Source organism: Poecile atricapillus, chromosome 2, assembly GCF_030490865.1.
Source record: "Poecile atricapillus isolate bPoeAtr1 chromosome 2, bPoeAtr1.hap1, whole genome shotgun sequence".
In the NCBI taxonomy this organism is placed as follows: Eukaryota; Metazoa; Chordata; class Aves; order Passeriformes; family Paridae; genus Poecile; species Poecile atricapillus.
Genome location: NC_081250.1, coordinates 59968744 through 59996367, shown reverse-complemented (window position 1 = coordinate 59996367; position 27624 = coordinate 59968744).

Below are 27624 nucleotides of genomic sequence, written 5' to 3'. Positions count from 1 at the left end.
ACTATACTGGGAACACGCCTAAACTAGGCTAGAAATTGGCTGCTTGACATGGTAGGTCATAATACTTCTCTTACATTAAAAAAGGGAAAAGTATCCGCTAATTATTTTCAAGACATTGCAGAGGAACAGCAATGCCTTCGTTGTGCTCTTACACTGGAAAGAAATAATCCATTCCTTTTAATGTTTCACTGAGGTTTTATGTTTTTACTGTTATGTCTCTTGCTTCTTCTGTTTTAGAAAGGCCAGTATTTCCAAGTATTTAATTTGGCAAAGTGAACATGAGCATGGGGATAGGTGTCAAGGAGAAGTGATCTCCAAAACTCAGCTATTTCTCTATTTTGACAAGGCACATATTTTGTGACTGCCTCCCCTTGCCATACTAGCCTTTCTCACTCCACTGTAATATCTCTAAATTATGTCTCCTCTTTCTCCAATAAGATGTAAATTCAAAAAACAGCCTCTGTTTAGTACTTAGTAGGTGAAGAGTGCTGAGATTAAAATAAAGAGGCTTAAGATGAAGCATGGTGTCTCAACAGGCTAGAGAAGCTTGGACATGCAATGACATAGAATTCTGATATGAAAAGTTTAAACAGCAACTGACAATTTTCTGATTTCATTACATTCACGTTTGTTGCTGTTTTTCCTCACAGATATTCTTCATTTTTAGTCATTTAGCCTGAGAGGTATCTTTTTTATGTATCACCTCATGAGGTAATGTAGGTGCCCACTGGGATTTTTCATGGCTAGTTTATCTGATAAAGACAACCAAACTCATGTGATCTAGAATCATTAATCAAACTACTCTTTTGCCAGCCAGAACTCCAACCAGCACTCATGCAACATTGTTGTGAGGCAAGTGCACCTCATTTACAAAGAGTACAAAGTTGATCTTGCTTTGAAAGAGGGGCATTGGCTCACTGAACCTCTTCCTGGAAACAATAAATGAGAATCTTAGATTGACATCAGCTAAGAAGTACACAACGACAGTTGAGGCTTGAGTTTTTCATTCATTCTCTTCAGATAACTTTTCACAGTACTCTGTGAGAGGAAAAAATAGATTTACTAGAGGGAAAGTATTTATGTAAGGAAGACAAAAGACATTTCCTTAATAAGTCCATTGATGCAGTCAAGCTAGTTTGTCACAACAAACACATTAACACGACTGGTTTTCTAGTAATGTGCACTTCACTTCTAATTGCAACAGAAGATTTAAGTGCAATGAGCAGACAAGGCAACTTACTCATCTCTTTTACTTTATCCTACATACTTTTATTTTAAAATTTTATTACATATCATCAGTAGATCAAGTTATTTTGACACTCCTTTATTACACCACTTCTCAATTTTGAAATTTCCTACTAAAATTAGTGAAGGTCTCTGTCACAATTTATTTGATTATCTGTAGGTGTAGGAGTCACACAATTATAGAACTGCAAACAAAATACAGGGTAGAAAATCAACTTCTCAAAATAAAGGAGAACAGAAAGTCAATGCAACCATGATATAGATCACTCTCTACACAAATTAATTTGCTATCTGCTTAGGAAAAATTAATTAATTATCCAAAGTCATTCTGTAAACAGCATTCTTTCCTGTAAACTGCTGCTAAGATTTAAACTGCTCATGGAGGTCATTTATGTAACTGCCCCTTCATCATTAAAGGTTATTGACATGTAGCTGTCATCCTAAAAACATTCTGAAACTTAATTTCATAGCTTTTTGTTTTGTCAAAAATTCCTGCTAGAAAAACAATAGGGTTTTTTTCATAAAGGACAAAAACCCCACCATAGAAGCAAAACACTGCAGAACTGATTTTTCAGGTTTTGGTGGGGGGGTGTAGCACTTTGTAGCTAGTTTAAATAGAAACTTGCAACAGGAATCCAACTCAACATGGGATGTTCACCTCTTCATCCTACGAGCAACATTTCCATCCTTTTCTGATTTATGGCCTTTTGTAACTTGTTCTACAGCAGTCATAGCATGCTATGATCAAACTGGTTTTTACTAATTCTTTTTCAACAGCAAAATATTATACAACAACAACTTAATGAGTGGTCTGTTATGTAAATCAATGGAATACAATAAGTAAAAGAGTAGCTGGTGCTGGCAAAAAGAAAGACTGTTAAAATTTAAAAATCAGCAACTGATATGAATGCTTTATATTCATATGAAATATTTGTTTCATATTCCTTCACTCCACTAAATCAAGACCTTTGATAGGGTAATTATAAGTGTTAAGAGCTAAACAAAGTCAACAGAATTCAAAAGAATTTTTTTTAAATTTTGATTAGACATATTTTATTAGACACTTGCCTGCAAAGGACATTCTACTGTACACCCTCAAACAGATCAGCAATGCTCAGCTGCAATGTTTATATATAAGGAAAAAGAAGAGAGCAAGGGAGAGATAGTGGAAGTGGGTTGCCTGGGAGATGGCTTACTTCAAAACAGCCTGGAAAGAAGCACATGTCAGGGCTTGGGACTGGGGTGGAGGGGTGATTTCAGTCTTTATAGCCTTAGGCTTAGCTGCTGTGTACTCATTTTGAAATTTAGCAGATGATGCTGTACAGGTTCATGGAAAGTACAGTATACCAAACTTATACTTGATTCTTATGCTTCAATTTGCTCTGCTATGAGTTTCAATAACATTTGAAACAAACCTTACACTTACTGCTGGATGAACAGGAATCATCTGGAAGCATATTACATTTTGCTGGCCCCAGGAAAACTACCACAAGAGGTGAGGTAAGCTTAGGAGTACTTACTATAGGAACCTGCTGTGATTTACATTAAAAACATGGAATGTTTTAATAAACAACCAAGTAAACAACAGCTTGATGGACTAAAGAAGTTCAAGGGTCCCTCTGCCTTTATCCATCTCTCTCTTCATTTTTGAAGTAGAATATTTATCAGTGGAATTGATACTGAACAAGATTGCATAACACCTGTTTTCAGCCTAAACATTGTTCCAGTTGAGTCCATTTGTCTTTTTGCTCTCTTCACCCTGAAAGCTGCATCATCAAGATTTTAAGATAAGAAAAAAACATAGGCATCATTAATGGATTTTAGGATAAATATTGTTCCTACAAGAATTTTCATTGAAGCTCACAAAAGTCAGATCCCAGCAGCGTACTGCAAGATTAACAAAAGCAGAGGCAAATGCAGCAACATATAGACTAGGGTACAGTGTAAAGTCATTACACACACAGATAGAAATCCAAAGACATGTCAGAAACACTGAATTTTATGCATAATTTAACAGTCTGGAGTCCTACACAGTTTTAACTAATAAAACTGGTTTTAGGGGGAGGGGAGTTGAACACGAACTTTGCTTAACAGTTATGATGGAGAAGACAAATCTTACTTGCAAATGCACCAAGTCTGGAGTATGTTTCCTACCAAAAAAATCTAATGGTTACATCCATGAAGGGAGCTGAAACATTTCTCTTTGACATTTAAAGTAAAACGTTTCGTGTCAGAAATATGACTTGTTTGCAAAAGCCTCGATTTGTAACTTTGAAAGAGTAATTAATTTGACCAGGACCTAGAGAAATAAAGCAAAAGATTACCAAAAACTGGAAGAAAACAGTTTTGTTTTAATTCAGGTTGAATTTTACTTAACGAAAACTTTTATTTTCATTTTACTCAAAACCCTCCAAAAATTCCTGTTTTTTCTGATGCTACTGCAAATATTTTCTTGATTTTTTTTTCTCGATTATTTACTGAGTTTTATATGTAAAGATTGTGATTTTTGTATTTTAACTGTGCACTATATTGTACATGACAAAATTTATAAGAACAGACATGGTACTTCTTATTATTTGACTGATGAAGAGGCTGACATACACCCAGAATTGTTCTCTGGCCATGTTTCAGGCAGCAGCTAGATCAGAAAGATCACCTATTTTTCCTCACCATGTATGTAAGCTGATTCAGTAACAGGGATTTTATTATTTACATAATAAACCCCTTTGTTTCAGGTATTTTTTTTATTTTTCTGCTTTTATAACACAATTGTAGGACTACAAAAAGTACATGCAGGCTGAAGCTGAATTAGATAAATAGCTTCTGCCCCCTACATTTACTTCCTTCACTTTTGTACGTAGTAGTTGTAGATGTCAAACACTTTGATACATTTTACAAAAAAAATATAATGATTTGTTCTATTTCCCTTCAGAAAGAATAGCAAAACACAATAGTAAAACATTTTTATTTCAAGATCAACAGTTTGCCTCTGCATGACCTTAAAAGTAGTGACCAATCATTTGTGCTGCCATTTTCATGAGCTTAGAATTTGGAGGATGAGTGGTAATGTCTCATCCAGGAAAATTTCTTGTCTTCCATTAAATTCAGCAGTAGTTCAGGACACTGCATAACAAACTGGGAACTTCAGAGCTTTTTTCTCTATCCTCTCTCACCGCCATCCCTCCTTTTGGTCATATCTTTATTCATACACAGCTCTTCCAAGATAGGCAGGTGGAGCTGTTGGGGAAAAATCTTCCACATTTCTCGGGAAAACATGAGAAGTTATGCTGTCATGTCAAATAGCATACACTTAAAAAGGGAAAAAGCAAGATGAAGACTAATTTATCTGTGTTACTGAGATGTAACTTAATGGGACACATGTAAAATGTTATTTTAAAACAAGATACATCAAATTCCAAAACTGTGAGTACATATGTTTGCCACTTCACATGCCAGTATTGCATTCTTGAGGACAACGAACATATCATTTAAAACCATTTTTTTCCTAAGAGTATTTTGTATATATTTCTGTGCTGTACATATATTCCTATGCATAAGCTGTCTCTTCTGCTGGTACAAAAAATCATACCGCCAAAAACAGTCAACAGTCATAAAGGAAAAAAAACCAAAGAAAAAGAAAAGGTATATGATTCCTTTTGCCTTGAAACTAATTGCAAGTGTAAAAAGAAGAGTAATCACACCTAGAGATGCAAACATTCTTCTGTGTGGCTCAGTCAGTGGGGTGCTTGCAATCAGAAAACAGAAATCTTTGTGTGTCATCTGGTTTTTCATAGGCAGAGGGAATCATCTGCAATTGTTCTGCAGCAGTGACAGTCTGTGGGGCCTTGGGGTCCTCCACAACACTGCCAGGGAGGAAGGCAAAGCCTGCTGTCATGTCTTTGCTGTTTCAGAGTAGTACAGGAAACGGAATAACAAACTGGGAACTTGAGGACATTTTTCTCTCTCCTCTCTTGCTGCCACCCCTCCTGGTCATATCTTTGTTCATACCCAGATAACTCCAAAAAAACAAGGGAAAAGAAAAAAAAAAAAAAAAAAAGCTCCAAACCCACTTATCCAATCTACGCTTGCATTCAACACTTTATAAAACTCTGCTATCCACATGGCTCAGTATCTGATTGAGCTTGTGTTTCAGATGGTGCCTCCTATTGTTTCAGATATCTTACTCCAAAAGGGGCTTAATTGCTTCTTCTGTTTATTTGAACAAAAAAGTAGCATCCCATCTGCATACCAGATGCAACAGGACTGAACCCAACTTTTCAACAGTATTTTAAATGAAGTGCTTGTTTACTGGTAGCTGACAGCCTGTAGCAGCAGACTCAGATTCTGGGAAGATAAATGAAATAACTCAATTGCCCCTCAGCAATTACCCTCTGCAAAAGGGCACACAAAAGGGAGAACAACTAGCCCAGTCCATCCTTAAACTGCATGCAAATTCAAGATCTAATTAAGTGCACCAATTTCCTGCTGTGGGTGTTTCCTTCATGTTCTTAGCTTGATTCTAAGCTAAACAATATTTCTAAATAGTCATTGCAACTCCACTGGTTTGCTTTTGCAGTAGATAGTTTTGGAATAATTATTCTTAGGAAAGTTGTCTGTCTTTTCCTCTATATTTGTGAGCATAGATTGCATTATTACATAGACTGGCCAGTCTTTTGAGAGCAAATCTGAGTAGAAGAAAATATCTCCCACCTGCATCTTGATCATAAAGAAGTATTACTTTTCTGTGTCAATTTATAATCAAAATCAAATACATTAGTGAAAAGTACCTTGTCACCTTGGTACATGTGGCTTTTCCATGTGAAAAATTCAAATCTAAAAACAGGATTCTAGTGGAGCAAATGACTCTTATCTAGCAGAAAAAAAATCCAGAGCTTTCCAGTTAAAAATTATAACAAACCCCAGGAGGTTATGATGCCATTTTCAATCATAGACAGTAATTTTCTAAGGGAAATATAATCTTAAAATTTTCTGTTTGGTGTTTCATGGCTCTTACAGATCAAACTACATGGTTACTTACTATAAAACTGAATTTACAGTATATACTCAGAAATGTGTCTAGCGGGTGTTCCATGAATGTAGCAACACTGATGGCTATAAATAAATAAGAGGATTAGGAGTTGACCTGTTCTTCCAAAACAAGAAATCCCCCCACCGTAATTGTCCCAATAGATAGACTTATGTATCATTTAGAATACTATTTCAAGACTCAATTACAACAAATAACATTACTGCATGCTTTGTTAAGCAATCTCTGTTTTAATAAGCTAACCAGACCAGCCCCTCCTAAGAGGCATGAAAGTCAAGGTTTTGAGTAGTCCAGGCTACTAAATTGAAACACACCTTGAAATCTTTTTATGCTTTGTCAACAAAAAAAATTCAAAAGAAAAGGAAATATGAATGAAATGTCATCTCAAACACTCATGACAACTACAGTAAGCCAAAATCACATTAGACCTGCCACATGGGTAAAATCTACCCTAGTCTTACATTCATGCTGCAAGGTAGACTCTGCAGGGTTTGTACATACCACCTTCTAAATGCAAGTCATGCTGCTCAGGTGGCAGGAATGCTGTTAATCAAATTTAACTCTAATTAAAATGTGAAGAAGAGACCATTTCTTGAGGAAGAATTCTGCCCCATTCAGGAACACTTTGCAAACACCTCTACTTTCCATAAAATTCCACCTTTTTGGTTATAATCCCCTTGCTCATAGGAGTTCTTCAAACCAAGAAAGTCTGGAGTTCTTTAGAAAGAAGCTGTAGCAAGAACAGAGTCTCTTTTACTCCATCACTTTTGATTTTAATTGATTTCCTAAAAATGGTTTCATACCTGTAATGCTGGATTGATCAACCTTAAGGATTGACAGGATTCCTCAGATTAGCATGCAATTCTGCTGCTGGGGATGCTGCACACTTTCTGACAGAACTTCACAATGAAAATATCAGATTATTTTGATCGTGGTGGGAAAGAAAGAAAAGAAGATGCTATTAACCGTGAGCTTTCAATTTCATACAAAGAGTCAGAAGAAGATGTACATAACTCAGTTTGGAGGTGGAAGATGCTCACAAGGCTCCATCTCCCAACTCTCTTATAATCACATGGAAGAGATCTATTCTTTATTTGGTTGCTCCAGAACCCACAGCCTCACCCAAGGTACAGTCACTTTAGCTCATGTTATGCACCTGCAGTTCAAAGCTGCAAATACCCACAGCAGTCTCTGGCATTTCAGCCCTGCTTTCCCAAGCACTGAACACCACAACCATTGTGATATTTTCTATCCCAACAGCACAAAAGAAAGAATTTCTTTTCTTTCTTTCACAAAAGAAGGAATTTCTCATCCTAGCAAGAAGTCAGCTTCCTGTCCACATTTTACTTACTTTCCAGCTTCAGGTTTGATGCTTTCAAGTAACAGACAGACAGGAAAATGATGTTATCTGAAATACTAGGGACTCTCTGAAGCTTAGTTTTGAGCCAGTGTCTTCATTGCCTTTACAAAATAAGATATCTAACTGCTAGAATATAGACTTGCTTACACAAGCCCACATCAGAGTTTTTGTTTCAGTTTTATGGAAACAAATTCCCTCCACTCTCACCCTGAAGGATACTAAAAGCAGCAGAAAGGTAGAATATTCAGTCTAGCAGTGATTCTTACTGAAGCCAGACACATACTCTTAAAGAAGTGCTCACAAGTGATGGGAAGAGGCTTTGTGAGAAGAACCTAATAATCACTGCTTCTGGACATGATATTCTTTCTCCTCTTCCCACTCCTGTTAAGACTTCTTTCCAAACCGCAGGTGCTCAGACCCATTTGTGGTTTTAAAATGTGAATAGTTCCAAGGCCACAGAGGTGCAAAATATTTGGAAAGGAGGTAAATAGAGATTAGATTTACACCTGCATGTAAATTAAGGAATAGGCATGCAACGTGAAGCAACATCTGCTGGGTGAACTATTTATTTTTGCTGTGCAACGATATTAGATCTGTCTGTACAAGCACAGAACCTCTCTCATCAATGTGGTTGGACTGCAGTGTGGTTGTATTCAAACTAGAAAAACAGTTGTAATTAAATTAAAGAGAATACATGGCATCAGAGTATGTGGTGCAGTCATTCATCATGCAAACTCTGGACAAAGGTGCTCCAAACTGCTATAAAACTTGTTGCAAACCAGTGATTAATTCCCATGTCAGGACCTTGGGAGATGTTTCCTGAACACCTGATCCCGAGTCAATAGCAATCATCTGTTGGCTCTTCAAATCCTGTCCTGAAGCTTCCTTGGAAGGACTATTAAAAATTATCTCTAATATAAAAAATACCTCATTATTATTTCCTTTTTCTTTTTTTAAACAAACCATAAATCTACACACAGCAGTAAGGGTTACTGCTTTGCTTGCCTGCAGTGTTCAGCAGGGCTCTGCAAGTTTCATTACATGTTTTGAATAGTTATATTTTGCTATCTGATTGCGTGTTCTGAATACATGATGGCTGAAAAGTAATTTTTCACTGCAATACTAGATTCATCAAGAACTCAATCACCAGCTAGATAGGATGTCTTATGCACATAGAGAAGACAATGCAGATTAGCAATTTCATTTAAGAAGTGTTAACAGAGAAACTACAAAAAAAAAAAAAATAGTGACCCTTATGCTAGCTGTAATTAGTCAGTGAAAAAATATCAGGGACATGGAAGACATTCCATTTCCATATGATTTTATCACCTTGTAAATCTCATTTTGCAGTGCCAGGACAGAGGGAGCTTGTAGCTTGCTTTTGTATGACAGCTCCAGTACTTCCTTGTTAAGGTCCCATCATTTTGAATACAATTATAGAAGAAGAGAAACAGACCTAGTAGCTCCACTAATTCTTCTCCCCCTTCTCTGAGCTCAGAAGTAATTTGTCTTTTATTTGCCTTTCCCCCCCTTAATGCTGGCCTCAAAGACAACCCCCACAAACCTTCATGGCAGGAAAAAAAACCAACCAAAAAAATAGTGGGTTTTTTCCTTTAACTGATACACTGTTTCTGATACAAGTGCCCCAGACATAGCATCTGAATTAGAATAAAGTCATATCATGGTAAATGATAGCTTGCTACTGCCTGTTATTATTAATAATAAAAATTAGCAAGCTCTTCTGAAGCTACAAGGTAAATGGGTAAGGAAAAGTAAAGACTTCACCCAGTATCTTGAACATATTTACAATATCTAACAGGATTTAGCTAAATAATCTCAAAATATGTTGTATTTACACAACCACAATAAAAAGACAGCAATTGGATATGGTTTTAATAGTAAAAGATATTACTCAATAATAAAATATCAGTATTTGAATTGTGAGACACTGATGGACACAATAACATAAAAAAAAAAGTTCATTTCTTAATTACGAAGTAAATTCTGAAGAAAACTCCAATCCACAGTCTCATATTTGGATTACTAACAGGACTTTCTAAAATGTAGGTGGGTATTAAGCTTCTGTGTGTAAATATTTTAAAATTTCAGGTTATGTTATTACACCTTTTTTTATAGCCCAAAATAATTATATTAATTTACAGAAGAACTTTTAAATCCAACTGAATAAACATATGTGCAATGCACCATTAAAGTACACTCCATCACATAATGGCATAATGCAGTGTTTGAAATGGATCTGTAGAAAGGATTCATTAAGATAAAGTCCCAGCATTCCACCTGAGGCCAATAAAAATTCTGTGCAAACCTCTTCAAATTAAATTTTCTTCTTGAACATATCCTGTCTAATTATGTTTGGTATTATCCTCCTTTAGGAATTCTGATTCATCAGTGCTATTAAGGGAGGGAAAAGGAAAACCAGATGCTGTGGACCGGATACCCAGCTGGTAAGAAATCACTAAAGTTTCACAGAAGCCAAAAGAGCTACAGTGATTTATATCAGCTATGGATTTGGTATATACATAGGAACACACATATGGACAGATGTACAGAGAATTATATTTATATCTGAAGTTACACCAACAGAAAGTAAGTCTGTGGAGTTGCACCACCAGAGAATTTGACCCAGAAGCTCTAATAAGCTGAAGTTTATAAAAGAGCCACAGCTGTGTTGAGATTTCTTGTCTTTCACTCTCTAGAACTGAAAATAAATGTAAGAAACAGAAGTGCTCTAATTAGACATTTGGCTTTAAAAATCAGGAAGATAGCCAGCTAATGTCTAAGCACTTTTTTGTTCTGGGGAGTTAGACTAACAAAGATATCATAATTACAATCATACTACATACAGATGAAGTGCACAGAATATATTGGTAAACCAAGTTGAGGGACTGAATTAGATTCCAGCTAAGTTGTTTCAGTTTAGGCTTTAATGAATACCATTTTTGTTGTTCTTGTAGTCCATACAGTAAGCACAAATTTAGAGCGAGATTTCCAAGTGCATCTAACCATGCTGCAACCTGAACAAACAAAACCTCTGGGCAGCACCTGCGTTCTTCTATTCTACTGACATTTCTAGATTGTTATCACCCACCCACAGTCCCAGACCTGCCTGCACCACGGACCAAATAGGTACTGCTCAGGACACTTAGTGCCTGCCTCAGTTTCCATGAGCCACACAAGTCATCCTGGAAGCTCTTGCTATGCCTTGGCTCTCCTTGCCCTGATGTTTGCAGACCAAACACCCCTGCACCCCACTGCACCTCCCTATTTGAAAGACCCTTCTGATTTAAAGGCTGGAAGATAAGAGGAAAGAAGTGCCCACTCTTTTGTCTTTACCAAATAACACTATATGTGAAAGTCTAGCATAAAATTTACTCTACACCAGCCCTTCCCAGAGCCTATTTGAGTGCTTGAAGAGGGCTTCATCCTTCCTTTTGATCTGGTTCTGCAGTCAGCCTTTGAAAGCTGAACAGATAATCTTCAAGGAGTAATGCTTAGGCACCATAGCCTGAGCTCTGCTCTGTTAGACAGAGGGCACCTAAAAAGAAAACTGAGTTGGAACAAGGTTGTTTCCTCTCAGTTTTCCAATATTTTATCCAGCAGCCCAGTGCTGGATAACACGGACATGGGAGACAGCAAACCCAGGTTGCATTTCCATTCCTTGGAGAGAAAGCAATTAGCTGTCGGCAACTGTGTGCTGCCTCTGTGCCGCTGACTGTGACTCCATTGCACAGAGCACCTCGAGGCTTGCCAGTGAGGAGAGAAATAGCCCCAAGCCAGCACAACCACTTTACCAGGAGGCACATGACTGCACTTCCATTCCTCTGTCAGGGACTGTTTTCCTTACAGGAATCAATCCTTAAATGAAAGAGCTAATTAAGCCTCAGGACAAGGACCTCAGGCTGCTCAAATCTTTCACACTTAGAAGCACATAACAGCAGGAATAGAGAGTCTCTCTATTTCACTGAACTTTTTTATCCAAATAATTAGGCCATTTATTACAAGATATACAGATTTGACCTCCTGCTGCACAAGTGCCAAATCTCCAGCTCCCATGCTCTGGACACGTGCTCTAAGTACTGTTTCTTCAGATAGGCAGAGAAGGCAGCAATATCAGCTCCTCTGCATCAGGGTTTGAAAGCAAGACAGACAGATGCCAAGACTGAGAGCTCACTACAGCGGAAACGTGAAGAAAACATTCACTATACTGAACTGGTCTCACAAAACAGTCCATTTTGTGGATTCCTGAAGTGCTTAATGCCAAATTATATTTATGCCTACCAAAAGCAGGCAATTTCTGTGGTTACTGAGAAACAAAATGTAATGTACCTCAAATCTCTGTTGACACAATCTTCCTCCTGATCTAGGTTATTGTAGAGTTAAAAGGCAGCTGAGAAAATTTTGAGGTTTCAACTTCAGATGCCTAACCTCTCCCTCTCTCCAGCTGTTTTCACATCTTATGCTGCACCTTCACATATACTATTATTTTCTAGGTGTAACTCATATGTGCAATAGAAATTTGAACCTATAAATGACTTCAAATTCAGATCCAAATTCTCCTCAAGAGCTTCTAATTGCTCTTCAGATAACTCTTAACCTCCAATGTACTCATAATTATTACTACGAAAGTAAAAATAATTTGAAAAGAAAGGCCCAGAGCAAATAGTGCTCACTTTCCAAGAAACATAATTTTACTTGGAGGTAGGAATTGGAATGATTTGATAAATGCATTGAAACATAACTATAATTCTTCTTCTTGCCTCTGAGATACTCCCATAGCTACTACTAAGGCTTTATTGGCAGGTTGCAGTCAGCATCTTTATATATCTCATAGGAGTTACTCTTGAAGGAGAATTTATGCTCCCTTTCTGGTGGCAAAAGCATTTCTTCACATGGTAGGATGTATCATTTGCTATTTGAGTCCACTACACAAGTATTCAAGAAATATATGTCTCCAAATACAGGTGTAATTTGCTGTAGCAATGTCTACAGGGACCATACATACCATACCTTGTTCCATACCATACCATAAATTACATTGATTGAGGTAGTAAAACATATTAGGCCTCTTACAGTTGTTCATTTATCCTTAGAATAAGTCCATCCACAACTATGTCCTGGGATCATGCTGAAAACACAGCATATCTCTGAAGGATAATAGCAGCAGTCTTAATGAACACTAAAGTGGAGATGTTTCTGGGGTATTTTGGAGGAAGATAATATTGCTGTGCCTTCAAAGGGAAAGAATACAACAGGAGCTCCAGAGAGTCAAATGCAAATGCTTAGAACCAAAAGCAATTCAGTCACCTCTGTGTTTTCCTTCGCCTTCACTTATTTCCTCATCAGACTGGAAAACTGTCTCCAACTGGGCCTGTCCTTTCCTCTAACACCCTGGAGTGATTAACTATTAGCAATTAAAGGTTTTTGGATCAGATGGTCTTTTCTCACCCCTGCCCCCATAGCCATAGGATGCCTGAAATGGGACACCCATGGCAGGACCCATGCAATTGATGCCTCACGTGCCCCTGGCAGAGAAGATTTCATTTAAGAGATTTTTTTGGGGGTTGTTTTTTTTTTCAGAACAGCTTGTACAACAAATAGCTTTTAGCATATACAATTTGCAAAGTTGCCAGTTTATCATGAATAGAGCTATTTGTAGTCTAGTCATATCATAAAATCTTGTTAAAAGAAACAACACAAAGAGACTGCTCACTTTTCAGTTATGGCGCTTTTGAATTAATTTGAATCCAGATTGCCTCATGAGTATTGTTTGTTCCAATATGAAACAGTTTATGGTGATAAATTGCAGCAGCATCACTTGAGAGCTGCCTGGTACAGTGTACTGCAGCAGAAGTCAGCTTTCATAGTGAATATACACTGTAGCTACAGCACACCCAGGTTTTGTGGTTTGGAGGAAACCTAACTGAAAAAGTCAGGAAAACCAGAATATTTTGTGGCAAGTACAGGCATTGGGCAAGGTCAGGGATTGTAGAGGCATAACCAACCAAAGCAAACAGTGAAAATTTAGTAACCCACCTCCCCATCTGATCCCTCCTGTCCCACTCAGCCAGGTATTTACTCAACACTCAAGTAACATCTACAGTGACTGACATTGGGCTGCTTTAGCCATACTTTCAGTACTAAGCCATTTAATGCATACAAATTTTTCATCTAGCTCTAAATTTACTATTACAGCAGATGCTAGAGTCAAATCTCATTAGCCAAGATTTCGGTAATCTGCAGAGTAATGACAAAAGATTTCTGCATCCTCTCAGTTATAAACTTAATTAAGACAAAGCAGGGTATGTTGTGTAACATATCGCCCTGTGAATGCAGTCTTCTGTAAGCCATCATGGGCTTGATTCAGAGAGGGAGCAAGCATTTGTCCTTCCCATGAAAATCATCAGGGATTCAAGAAGTCAGTACTTCCCCATTGGACCAGTTCCTTACTACTGTGTGGTTAAGTATCTTAAAGATTTTCTGTAGCCTTCTTCTGAGAGGAAGAGACAGCAGTTGCCCAACTGAGCCAAGCATACTGATATCTATAGCCTTATGACAAGTATTTAAGGTGTTGCCCAGTGCTGCTAGATCCTGTCATAGGGCAGAAGAGTCACAGTTGTCACCTCGCACTTAAAATATTTTTCACATTTAATGAAATTAATGAATCTGATGAGGCAGTATGCCAAATTAATCTCTAGTGCCCTTCCATCACATGCAACTGAGTTAAACAGGGATTAATTGAGGCCCATGCAATTACCTCTTAATTAACCCTGAAGGGTTTGGATTAACCCTGTTGTTAAGGGTTAGATACAAGTGTGTTTGTCATGGGAGCTCCTATACCACGGGTACCACAGTTAACAAAATCGACCAAAATGTCTGTGCCAAAACACATTTGGGGAATAAAGGAGATTGTTCTTGGTCTCCTGCCCTCAGCATGTTGCAGGATTCTGGGGGCTGCTCCTACTAGAGGGAGAAAATCAAGGGTGCAACCAGTCCCTCCAACTCATCTATTAACATAAAGCCCTGAATACATGCACAGCAGGAAGACTCACAGCAGGAAATAGTCCCTTTCCTTCCACTTCCAAGCATCTTTTCAAACACTGTCCTATTCAGAATCTTGCTGTAGGCTTTTATTTAAAATTGCAAGAATGTTTTACTTCTGGGCTTGGTTTCCTAGCTGCATTTACTCTCTGTTATTTTGAGTATGCCTACATTGCAATCTGGGGTGGGAGGCAGAAGAATTAGCAAGGATACTGAGCAGAAGCAGCATTCAGAAGACTCTTACCTATATTTCCACCTGCCTGCAGTAGTTTCTATTTGAAAAGATCAAAACTGATCAACTGCTGCCATGTAATTCGGTGCCATGCAGAACTTGGAGACATAGGGACTCCACAACACCTGCACATTTCTACTACTTTTCCCTCCTCCTGCATACATAGAGGTTAAAAATTGTTCATTCACCTATTTGAAGTGTATTCAGGGACTGAAGAAAAAGCCTGCAGTCTTACTAGGCCATTCCTGTGTTACACACCGTCAGATCTTCAAGTACCGTCTTTCTCTTGGCCTGCTGATCATTAAACTGGAAGGTATGTTTTCATCATTTGATCTGAATGGAAAAAGCTGTTGCAGCAAAGAGTTTCAATAAAGCAACAGGGCCAGCCAGTATCCAGCATAACCTTGTGCAAAGATTGCCACAGGATGCTGCATCTGTCATTCTTACATGTTTCATACCGATTATGACTAGAGTAGTGGTTTACAAACAACACTTAATGAAACAGAAGTTTAACCCAAAACTGCTGTACTGAACAAGTACACATCATGGCAATCCTGCAATTGGTACTGTAAGGCTCTGCAAATGAAAAAAAAAACTATGTTTTGGCCACGTGAAGAAGAAACAGAAGAAAATTGAATCTCTCACACTCCTCTTTTGTGGACATCTCATCTTTTGACTAGTATCTTGAAAAAAGTAGAAAAGCAGACTCTAGACCACAAATGCATCTTCTTAAAGACCAAGACTGAAAAGTCAAAAACCAATGAGTGCTCCTATAAGAGCTTATCCAGTAATCATCTCTTTAACCAAACACCACTCCCTTTCAAACCATCAACCCAGACTAAAATAATCTGGTTTATTTGTGTGACAGCACCTAGTGGGACCACTGGCATTTCTTTAATGTGGAACCAGAGGAATATGTCTCCTTGACAAAGAACTGCTGGTTTGCATTTGTCTTTAAATTATGAAGATACCTAGGAATATGGAATTTGTGTTAAATTATCTTAAAACAGGCCAGGAAAAGTCTTTGTGAGGATTTGACTCAATAGACAAGGGGAAGGAAGCAGGAGACAAACCAGTCCTTTTAGGCTGCCCTGTCTCTATTTCAACTTTTAAAGTTATAGCAATATCAACTGAACATATTCCCATCTTTTCCCAGAACAAAGACAAGTAGCTACAGCATGCCTCTTATTAAATTATAACACTCAATACACAGGAGCACAGTTTAACTCAAAGGTTTGCTACAGCATCCTGCAACAGTTGGTGAAATTGCTCAATTTAGAGCTGACAACCCAAATTCAACACTAATTTAAGAGTAACAATTTGAACTCTCATTGCCAGATACATTAACACCTATAGAAAATGAACACAACTTGACAAAATGCTTTGGTGCAGCTGAACTGTTATCAGCATGTAAAGGATATCAAGAATATATTATCATAGTGACTCTGGGTCATGCCAGACTCATTTCAGACTTCAATGGAAATAGTTTTACATGATACAAAGGCACCACAATATGATTAAAATGCACTACACATCTCACCATCTTAGAGATCGATGCGTACATGAAGTCTGAAATATGCTAAGCAGGTTTTTCCTCAACAATTTTAATCATCCATAGTAACTACTGATATGTGGTAATTCCAAACCATAGTGACAAACGTTTAAAAAAACCCTTCACTTATAATGAATGCAAAGCATCACACAGAAAAATAAAAAGTGTATTATGCACTTGCTTGCAGAAGCAACTTATAAACCATATCCATATGAGCAGTAAATAAATATCCTCCCTTGCCAACACGAATTTTGTACCTTCCACCCACAATTCAGTTGGCAGAATTTTTGCTGACGAAACCAGTGAAAACTATACACCCAACAGCAGGGAGCTGAAAATTTGCGGTGTCTTTTTACTACAATATTTTACTAGTTTCAGTGTCTTATATTGCAAAAGTGTTTATAATAAAGCTGTTATATTTTCTATTTTAGACTTAGAAACAACATGAAAAAAGGAAATGGATTGAAAATGACAGGGTTAGGGGGACAGCAGATATATATATATGCATACACACCACACACAGAGACAAGCTTCATATATTTCATTCAGTGTAGAGAACTATGGCTTATTTTCTGAAACTGTATTTAGGAAGGAAGAAACTGATTCACCTCATTGAAGGATCTAAAGATGTAGGTGAACACCAATGGTCCTTGTGCTCTTGAAATAGTTCATTAGGTTTTCTAAAGCTCTTTAGGTGTTAATACATTTTTTTTTTCCCAAAGAAAAACCCAAACAGCTTATCCCAGAAAAAATTAATTATACAGGCCACAGATTAAACACCTTTGTATTGTTCCTAGCCATCCTTTGGCAAAAAAGTCTCAGCCCTCAGCTCAGCTCTGCGCATCTCTGTCAATGCAGTCATTCCTTCTGGCAAAAGATACATAATTTCCTGTAGTCACACCCACCCATTTTGCCCCATGAATGCCATCCATTTCTAAGACAGTTCCACAAAGGAGCTGGTAAAGAATTCAAGCTTTAGACCTAGAACTTGCCAGCTTCCTTCCATTCCTGCTGAATGGAAACACAGGGTTGTCTTATTCAAGAAACAGGGAAAGCTCCAAAATAATGCAGAAAATTTGCTCCTTATGATTACCAAACTATCCTGGAAGTTGAAGAAAGCTCATGGTATGACACTGGCCCAAACACCAGGCACCCACGAGAGCTGCTTGCTCACCCTCCCCTGCTACAGCTGGGCAAAGAGGGAAAAGGAAAACAAAAGTTAATGAAGGCTTCATGAGTGAGATAAGGACTGGGAGATATATTTCAAGGACAAAACAGGCTCAACTTTAGATGCAAAGTGAATTTATTACTAACAGAATCAGAGGAGGCTAATGAGAAGTAAAATAAGCCTGTAAAGTACTGTTTCCCTCTCAAGCCCCTTCCTCCTTCCTACTGACAGCGCAGGGAGACAGAGTGTGGAGATTTTGGTCAGTTCATCGCTGAGATTTTCTTCTGCTGCTCTGGGAGAGGAGTCCTTCCCCTGTGAGGCCATGGGGTCCCTCCCACAGGACACATTTCTCCCTGTACCTCCCCAGCGTGGGTCCACTCTCATGAGCAGCAGCCAAACTGCATCTGCTGCAAATGTGAATCCCTCCCAAGGGCACACAGTCCTCCCAAAACTGCTGTGGCATGCAGTCCTCTAAGGACAGGGAGCTCCAGCCTTGAACCCTCTCTCCATAGCCTCCTTCAGTCATCCACCTGCTCCAGCATGAGCACCTCCCCATGGGCTGTGGGTGGATCTCTGCATCCCCCATGGATCCCCATGGGCTGCGGGTGGATCTCTGCATCCCTGTGGATCCCCATGGGCTGCGGGTGGACCTCTGGATCCCCCATGGATCTCCATGGGCTGCAGGGGCACAGCTGCTGCACCATGGTCATCACACAGCCTGCAGAGGAATCTCAGCTCTGGTGCCTGGAGCAGCTCCTCCCTCTCCTTCTCCACTGACCTTGATGTTGCCATGTTGTTTCCCTCATGTGTTCTCACCTCCTCCTCTTCTCTGACTATAAGAAAAACCCATGATTTTGTTTTGATTTTCTTCTTAAATATGTCATCACAGAGAGGTTACCAGCCTCTCTCATTGGCCCAGTTTTGGCCAGAAGCTTGTCTGTCTTCAGCGGCATCAGGGATTGCCTCTGCTGGACATGGTGGAAACTTCCAGCAGCTTCTCATAGAAGCCACTTCTGCAGTTCCCCTGCTATCAGAAACCAGGCTGGACCAATCAATACAATCAGGAAGACCTAAGTGCTTTGCTTAAGTGCTGTTTACAGTACTGCAGTTCAAGTAAGGGAGGAAAAAACCCCACAAACCCAGAAGAACAAACCCAAGTAAACAAATAGGGACTGTTGAGCTGTATCAGTCCATCAGTCTATCTGATTTGGTAAGACATCTTTCCCAGATTGTATTGGTCAAGAGTGTCAGAAAATAACAGATGCTTGCATGGTTAAAGAAGTGATATTAATATATAGGCAAATACAAAATAGCTACTTTGGGGCTAGTGTTATGTGATCTTATAAAAAGGAAATATTTAGACCAGTACAGGTATATAAGGGTGAAAAAAAAAAATCCACTATAAACCAAAATCAGGTTTCAAAATTATTTTCTCTGACTTGAGCTTGCCCTTTCTATTGTGCTATCACCCTATTCATTCAACAAACACTGTTGATTGAGTAGTAGTGTCTAGAGGAGAAATATGAACACAGAATTTAATACTGAGTAATGGACTGTGCTGGCTAAGCAGATGTCACAGTCACAGCACCAGTCAAAGAAGGGGCCTTGGGACCAACCTTACATTGCCCTTCACCAATCCAGCCAGAGACAGAGACAAGAAATGCTTAGGCTACACTATGTACTTCCCAGCACAAGTGTTAGAGAAACACAGCCTCGGATGAAAATCTCACTTTGTTTTGTTCCCCTCAAGCCCCAAGGATGGTGCATTTACAGTCACTTTCTTCTAAACCGTTCTTTGCTCAAAACCATCCTTTTAATTTTCAGTTACCCTGCCATCCTGTTCACCTACAATTCCCACATAATTACCAACAGCCAAATCACCATCATGGACACTCAATAAGAGTTGCATACAATACTAACACATAAATGAAGAAGAAATTCAGACTAAAGGGGTAGTGGGGAACAGGGGTGAGGGAGAAGCAACCAACTCTGACGTAAGAAACAAATTTAGTCATGTAAATCCCATATTCATTTATTAAGCTGCTCATTTGAGTCCTGTGGCAAAAGCACAGAGCCTTCATCACTCAAATTAAAATGCACAAATGATATGACTCTGAAATAATAAAAATAATAAAGCAAGAGGTATAAACTGACATATCCAGGGGCTTTGGATTACGTTTTATTGTAATTGTCACTAAACACGACCCATTTGCAAAATGATGGAACAATTCTCATACTCAAACCTTTAGCAAGCACATAGACCATAGGAGAAGAGAGTATCTTTTAAAAACCTTACCCTATAATTTCAGGCAAAGAATTTTGCAACAGAACTTCAAATGTTTTATATGGTTGTTGCAACCCTGCTGTCCAAATTGAGGGTCAGTCAGGAGAGCATCCATCCACACTCACCATCCTGATACTTTCCCACCAGCTTTGTCACCACAGAAGTAAACAAGGGTCCTAAAGCTGCACTGTTAAAAACTACAGTTTGAAAGCAAGTAGTGGTCCCAAGTACATTTCCAAGCCAATTGATTCTCTCACTGCATGTTGGGTAATGTTGGGGAGGGCCTACTTGAATGACAAACACATCCAAGAAGACACAGGCAGAGAAATCACTTTGCTTTCTCACCTTTAGTGAGTGTCACTGTGATGACACTGAACCACTTATTCCTGGTCTGGACTGAGGTAATTCACTGCATTCGGAGAGGCACAGCTCCGTGCTTCACGCATGCTTCTGCAAATCAAAATGAAATAAGTCAACAGTACCTGCAGAAGAGAACAGAAGCTGAGTAGGGGCTGTCAGAAACACTGTTTTGGGATTCAGACTGCTCAAACTAGAAATGCTTCTCCAGAGAAAAAAAAAAATCACATAGAAAAGCACATGTATAATCAAACTACTAAGAAAATCCTCTATTTCTGAATTTGGTCAAGGCAACATCAGATTTCCCTGTGCCAGTACAGGCATATCTGCTATGTCCAGGAGATGGAAAGTCTGACTCCAGCTTTACCAATTAATGAATTTTTGTCTTTTTCCTTTGGTGTCTGCTAACAAAGTTGGAACAAGTGTCCCAATTCCACAGTCACATGCTGTGAAGCCATGTAAAATCACAGCAGAATCTGATCCTCAGAAAAACCATCACTGGTTTTGGTGGGCCATAATAATTGAATCAAAAGAAACAACTGAGGAAAACAAAGTCATGTGTGATAAATGTTGGTTCTTTGATCCTCTAGCTTCTGTAATGGATGAAAATTAGGGTGGGCTGTTTAGCTGGATTTCAGCTAAACATATTAAAGGATCTGTTAAATCTTTCCATTACTGCCTAAGAATATCCTCACAAGCCTACTGGGTCTATCAAGTATAAGTGGAAAAGATTGGCTGTGCATACATTTAATGCCTCTCTCAAGCTGCTGTGGGCTGGTGGTAACTGCATAGGAAATCACAGAGGAGAAAGCAAGAAGACAGAAAAGCCATCCAACACTTAGGGCTATGGATGAAGGAGGGAGAAACCACATAAAAAATGCATCCCCACAGAATGAATAAAGTATTGTTAATGTTGTATATGCATCTCTTCCTGTATTTCAAAACCCATGAAAAGTTATTTAAATACCAACAGGTTTGTGAAGGAAGCCGAAAGGGAGGCAAACATTGCATTCCTTTGCAAACAGTTATCAGGGAATAGAGCAAAAGCCAACACATACACAGACTGGCCAAGGTACTATGATTTTGATATGGGAGTTTGGACTGTTCATGAGTCTTTCTTTTCTAAACTGAAAAACAGAGAAGATGGGAAAAAGGCAGAACAATAGAGTAGCAGCTATTTTATTCTTGCTGTTTGATTTTACTGTATTAAAGTCAGACTGGGCAAATAAAGTTCGTCTGAAAACAATCAGCAATATTTCTTGACACTAAGCCCAGTCAGAACTGTCCCTCCCATAGTTCAGGGAGGAAAATAACCATTTTACACTTGAAGTTCTCCAGTAGCCAAGCCCTTTACTGTACTTGTAGCTCATCAACCTCATACCACCTTTCTAACGTCCTTCACATTTAAACTGCATAAACCCACTCCTCATTCTGGCATCTGCATGACAAACCAGAGGCTGCAGTGCCTTCTTTCCCCTCCTGCTCTGGGCTGCTCCCCCTCTCCCCTCCTCCATCTGAGGCAGATCCTGTGCAGTCATTCAATTCCAGCCTTATCTATTCCCAATTACACATGGATTAAACTCAATGTAGCAGGTTTATTACATGTGCAAATCCACTGCTGTTTAATCTTGCCAGTGCTGTGTTTGGTTTTGATATATTCTGACTGGCTTGCCTCACAGCAGCAGCAGGCTGAAGAATATTAAACAGTTCGATGCACAGTTACTGGAACACACTTTCATGTGTGTTATTTATTTGTGCTGTGTGACTTCTATTAAATCAAGCATTTCCAAATCACGCAGCATGGACAAAACCACGGCAAGAAGGTGCTTCATGGAAGGCAAGCAAAAATGCTTCAGAAATATGAGGTGATTCAAGTTTGCACTGTTGAGAGACATCAGCCCAGGGAGATGTTAGACCATAGGAAAACAATCAAGAAAACTTCCAGACTGCCACCTTTCAGGGTATTTGCTCAAACACTACTACAACTCTCACTAATACTACCCACTATCACCCAAGCACTGATGTAGTACATGCAACAAAGAAGAACAATGACAGGAGGAATCCAGAGAGTAATACTGTGTAACACTTTGAAACACTGTGTTTTGCTATGGGGGTTGCAATCCCATGTAATTAGCAACTGAGTGAAGAGCACCTTGCTAACATCCTCTGACTGCCCACAATCAGCTGATGAACTGACTCTTCTGCCTGCTTTACACTCACAGCGGGGTGAGGGCCAAAATCTCACATGCTGGACCAGATCTACCTCCCTTCTAGCTTTTGTCAGGCCAATATCAAATTCAACTGTTCATGGCTCTTCCTCTCTGCCAGAGGAGAGACTCAAGTACCCTTTGGAAATTTCTGCTTAGTATGGAAGGGGGTCTCCCTTTCAACCAGTCTCACCCCCACTGCAAAAGAAAAGTCATCATAGGATTCAACGTTATTTCCTCAGGCGAGGTTTTGAAATACATGTTAAAATCTAATGTAAAATTTGATCTCTCACCTTCCTCATTTCCCTGCAAAGGAGTCCTCCTGCTGATGTCAGGCTCTGATTCTCCAAACCTGTATTCTCCACATGCAGAGTGCTGCTGGCATTACTGGCTTTACCTAGAGGCACAAACTAGAATAGATACAAACAACAACAGGCAGAGGCCATTGGGATAATACTAGCAAGATAAAGTGTCTACTGAAAAGGATCTCTAAGATAAGTAGGACATGATAGTGGTCTTTTGCCTATATTTATTTCTTATAGTTCTCATGTTAGAACATAGTTGTAAACATTTTTTAATAGTTGAGAGTGGGGGAACAGCTAACATTTATGCTTTCAAGACCTACACAGATTCCTACTTCACTGTAAAACCTACAGAGAGGTTTTTGCTGGCCTCCAGCAGCTGCTTAAGGTGCTGAATGCATTCATCTCTTCATATTTAACAGAGCAACAAAAGTAAACAATGAAAAAGTAAACATATTTAGCACTGTTCAGAATTAGTCTGTAAACTTTTTGGGGCTGGGACTCCATTTTGCTCTGGGCTGGTCCATAACCAAGCAGATAATGACTATGGGGAACACAGAGAGTAAATTTTGGCATCAGGTAAGTATAAATAATGAGGCAATTGAGAAAATAATAAACCTGGATTTTTCCTGGGAGAATATGCTTCATTGACTGAGGAAACCACAAGAACAACTTCAGGATAAAGCTGGCAAATTTTCTGAAACTGCCCATTCTTAGTTTGTTCAGATTTCCCTCAAAACTATTAGCTCCCTTGTGAGCTACCTAAGTGTCATTTGCAGATCTACCTATCCTGTCTGAGACGTCTCATATGACATCCCACTGATTTTTTTTTTTCTTTCCTCAATATCACAGGATATATAGATATATATATATCCATATCCATGTGTGTATATGCTACATATGTGTATATATATATATATATATATATATATAACACACGTATAACCCTTCAGAATCCCAAACACAGAAGGGAACTGGAAAGGATCACCCAGTCACAACATTCAACTCCTTGCACAACACAACACAAAGCAAACTGGGCCCAGTTCAAAAACTCCAGCACCTCTGTCACATTGCTGGTTCCAGGGCTCTAGCCTAGGGCACTGCAGCCACAGAATCATGCAGACCACAAAACAAAAGCACTTTCCACCAACAGCTCCATCTTCTCTCTGCACAGGCCACCACCACACCTAAACATCAGCTTGCCTGCATTTCCACTTGTCTCTTTGCACACTAAATCCCACTTAGAGAGTTGAGGAATTAAGACAGTCCTTTATCTCTCTGGCTTCAACTTCTGGTGCTTTATCCAAGTTCCCATCCCAGTTTCAGAGAAGCTAGCTGCTGAATCCCTCAGGTCCTTTCCCCATCCTCAGCCAGGAGGCAAAACACCTCTGTCATTCCCTCAACCTTTCCACCAGATCTCCCTCAGCCCTTCCCACAGGTTCTCCAGCTTCCTCTTCCTTCATATCCTTCCTTGCTTTCATATGCTGCCCTACCCTCTTAATTTGACTCAGCTGGGAAGAGTTGAACTTTCCTCTCCTGGTACTCCCAGAACCACACTTCTGCACACAATTCCACACACCAACACATTTTCTGCCAGGCTTGTATGTTTACTGTTCCACAGTTTCACAGTCAGTGTCAGCACAGCAAAGGAGGGCCTACATTGAGATGTCTGTGAATCAAATCGGACACACAAATACTGCAAGCCTATCTGGAAAAATCTTATGCAGAAAAAAAGGTAATGGTGGAGAATCTCATTATAATAGCATATAATAGCACAAAATTACTTCTGTTTGCTTCTGTTTCCAACTTTTTTTTTTTGAGTATTTATTTATTCTATATTTCTATTATTTCATTCATTGATTACCTACTTTTTCCATGTAAAACCCTTCATAAGTCAGTGATCCAGATTCTCAGCTGGCATTACTTCTCCTCAGATTTCTGGAACTGTATCTGTGTACATAAGCTGACTAACTGGTGATTCATCCCTCAAAGCTGTTTTTAAGATCATAAACAAATGTCCTCACTAGACTGCTCAGAAATATAGTTTTTGTTGTAGCAAAGCCTAAACTTTCTCTTCTGAGATGTGAGTTTATTAACAAGGAGGGGAAAACAGGAAAGCAAAAGACTAGCTCAAATCTTTCCAGGTTTTATTTCTTATAAAATTTCTTTCCTCATGTTTTCTTGATCTAAGTGATTGTCCTCAGACAGTTTCTCCTACCACACTTACAATCATGTGGATACTGAGACCCCTGTATTACTGTATCATAGAACCTCTACAGTGCTTTCCCAGAATAACTGGTATCTGCCCACAAGGTGGAAAGATTTGTTGTTGTCTTTAAAACAGAGTTTCTGTTTCTCTCAGAAACATTGTATTATGAATTACCAGAGACAACTTGTTTATCTGAGAATGATCTGTGGAAGTGACTGACTCTAGATTTTGAATGGTTTATGATTATTTTGAATGATAATGAATTTAGATGCTGGAAGAAAGAGAAAATGCTTCACTGACCCACACTGATCTCTTTCTGAGGAAGGTGCGAGTGAGACTATTCCAATAAAACCATGAGGACCAGGTGGCCTAGGTGGGCTAGTTGTCATGGAGTTACTTTACCTTTAAGGAAAGTTGGAGTTGCTGGGGACTACCTGGAGTCTTTTCTCCTGACCAATTATCGGTCATTGCTGAGAATTGACAGCAGTTTTAGCCATTGAAAAGTGGGATCAACTTGTGAACCCCACCTTAAAGTAAAAAGCCAGAACTCTCTTGTTCTCTTTGTTGCTTGGCTGTGAAAGGTAGCAGACCCCCGGCTTGGCTCCCGTTCCCTGCCTAGGCCGTGTGGCCGGGCGGGGGCCGGGCTGGGCCTGCCGTTCTCCCAGCCGGGAGATGGGGCCTGCGGGAGTTTGCTCCGAGCCAAGCCGGGCCGGGCCGGTTCCTGGCTTGGCTGCAGGTTTTGCTGTGATGGAATTTACCAGAAACTGCCGAGTGAAGAAGGAGAGGGGCTCTGGGCCTGCAGCAAGCAGAGACGGTGACCACGCTCTCCAGAGCAGCTATGAGGAACTTTCCATCACAGACAGCTCCAGCTCCTGTTCAGCAGAGATCATGAACCATCTACAAAAGCTTGAGCAGGATTTTAACTCTTTCTTATCCAGATGAGACTTACGGATTAATCTTTTTATCCAGAAAAAGAAAAGGAGAGTGATCAACATGAAAAGAGACTTTATAAACTACTAGTGGCAAGAAAGAAAAGAAGCTTCAAGAAAGGTAGAGAATTAAGAAGATGCTTTAATTAAGCTGAAATATCTTTCTGTTAAAACTATGGGGATGGACAATGAAGTCCTGAAAAGAACTCCTTTAATTCATGACAGAGTATGGGGAGGAATAGAGTGTTCAAAGTGTAAATTTGAGTAAAAAGTAGAGTAATTATGGTATAGTGAAGTGCTGCTTCACTATTTTTGAAGCCTTGAGAGGCAATGAGAAAACTGATTTCTAGTGAAGCTCACAGAAACAGATGAAGAATACTTTTTGCCTTTGAATAACTTATCCTTAAAAATGCTATCCCCAAACTCATGGCCCATAACACATTTCAGAGTGATGTGGAATGGGAGGGGTGGGCTTTGATAACAGCAGCTCTGGGCAGCTGATATCAGAGAAACAGAAAACTATAACAAAAATAGTTTTCTTGTGAGAAACTCCATAAATTAACAAAAAGGAACTTCTGTTTCTCTACAGAGACTGATGAAAAGACTGTAGAAAGAATTGGGACTGTTTAAACCATCAAAGTTCTAATGTTTCTGTCTCTGTTGTCATGTGAACAAAAGAATGGTGGGCAGTAAGAAATGAAAAGGTTTTTCTGGAAGTTTATTCTGGTGTTCTTATTATTGTAGTTTGTCAATAAACTTTCTTTATTCCTTTTAAATTTTATGCCTGGTTTGCTCTTGTTTTAATCCATATCTCACAGCAAGAAATAAGTAATTCTTTTTTCCCCTTTTTATTAATTACTGGTTTAAAACCACGACACCAGTGCAACTACATTATTTTCCCTTTGCTTTGACACTAATAATACTTGGCTAAAAACTGCTGCCTTCTGCACAGAAGAATCACCATTCCAGTCATTGGGTACTTCAGTTTTTTAACCTACAGTAGAATTTGAGCCAGGGCTAAGATATTCATCATTAGAAAATTTGTCATATATTCCCTGGGCCAATTTGCCTATGTGTGTATAACAATTTTTTAAAAGCCCACACACAAAGCAGTTTTGGCTGCTGGAGAGAATTCTATAATTTTGTGGGTTTTTTTCTGAACTTTATTTCACTCGTTCTTGCATTTCTTATTAAATATATGAAAAGTTCCAGAGAAGGTTTGAACAGTAAAAGAGCTTTGCAAACTAAGCTTCATTCCAACATTGATCAGGCCAAGGACATAAAATGGCATAAGTATGAAATCTTGGCCTTAGAGGAATTCAATGGGAGCTTTGAAGTGGATTTTTTCTGTAGTACTTCATTTCACCTTGTATTTCCCTAATACCCTTTTAGAAGTGTCTTACTGAAGAAGCCATTGCATTTCCTCACCTTGTAGGTCTACATTGAGAGGTATTTGCATGGCATCCACACAAACACCCAAAGACAGGTCTGTTACAGAAAAAGGAAAAAAAACCAAAAAAAACCCCACGATAATTCTTTCACTTTTAAGAAGGGAGAAAGTTTAATGAAAAAGAAAACACTTAAATCCACAGTGTACTAAAAGATGCCTGGAGATTTTAATTGCTTTTGTAAAGAACTGCCTTGGAAATATGAAATGTTGATTTAGTATGAAC